This window comes from Olea europaea, unplaced genomic scaffold (genome assembly GCF_002742605.1).
Source record: "Olea europaea var. sylvestris unplaced genomic scaffold, O_europaea_v1 scaffold39991, whole genome shotgun sequence".
In the NCBI taxonomy this organism is placed as follows: domain Eukaryota; kingdom Viridiplantae; phylum Streptophyta; class Magnoliopsida; order Lamiales; family Oleaceae; genus Olea; species Olea europaea.
The window spans coordinates 1-1,059 of record NW_019259592.1 but is presented as its reverse complement, the minus strand read 5'-3'; the positions used below and the strand labels follow the sequence as shown (position 1 = coordinate 1,059).

At 33.4% G+C, this 1,059-nt stretch overlaps 1 long non-coding RNA gene across 1 annotated transcript; it reads left to right on the top strand.

Moving 5' to 3' along the window:
• Positions 1 to 17: 17 nt before the first annotated feature.
• On the top strand, positions 18 to 962 carry LOC111387377. The gene is made up of 3 exons (XR_002701396.1): positions 18 to 146; positions 248 to 293; positions 882 to 962. It is a non-coding gene; the product is annotated as an uncharacterized LOC111387377 (long non-coding RNA).
• Positions 963 to 1,059: the final 97 nt, after the last annotated feature.

Genomic DNA, 1,059 nt, shown 5'->3' with positions numbered 1-1,059 from the left:
GAGCGGGGGCTACCAAACAAATGCTGCTTGATATTCTTGAGGACACACATGAAATACGACGTATTTGTATTATGTGAAGAAATTGTACCCTTCAGAAAAATGATGAGAAGGAATGCTTTGTTCCTTGGAAAAGCATATGGCTGAGGGTAAGTCATAAGGTTGATTCATCATCATAGTAAATCAAGTTGTGGAATTGAACATATTGTCAATTTGTCAATCATTCCTGATTTGAGTGTTTCTTCTGCAGAGGAGGAAGAAGAAATTGAAATGCTTTTATAAAAATATCTCCAAAGGTAGTTCATGGCATCCTTCAATTCTATGCAGAGTATATAGGGTGGCTGCTGGCTACCTTTGCATTGTGTGATATCATTTATTTCTATTTTTAACAGAAATCATGCGGGAAGCATCACTTGCTGTAGTTCAGACATCTGCAACCCTTAACCCATAAATATTTTCCTAGCTGTGATATTATATAAATAACTATTAGAGAATTAAAAATTTCGTGAAATAGGTGTGTGTTTTGAGTGTAATTTTGCTACTGTTGTTACTTAATAAAAAAAAAAGTGACAGTATGAGATAATGTTTTCTTTTAATCCAATAAATAAGCCGTCTTTATTTATGATCCTCATTTTGTTAATTGACCTCAGATATCTTCAGCTAAGCTTGTAGTAGTTTCTGAACATAGTTTTAAAAAAAATTGATTTATTGAAGCTGTTTCACAGTCTTTCAATTTTTTTAGTAAAAGCTAGGCTTTATGAAGTTTTTTTCTTTTTCATTTGTGGTCATTGTTAGTTAAGAACAGCATGGACCTACTAAAAATTTTGTTCTAAGCATTCTTTATCTCAGTTAACTATCCTCTCACTAATGTCTTGAAACTGCAGGTGTGAATCTTGTCATGGTCAGGCAGAGAGGCTTCTTGATTCAGCGAAAGAAATGGAAGATTCCATTGCAGTCAACCTTAGGTTGATTGCCAACGCTTCTCTTTTTCCATCTATTTTTTAATCTACAAACTGAATTTTAAATGAAAACATTTGTGCTACATGAAGTAATGGCAGCCTT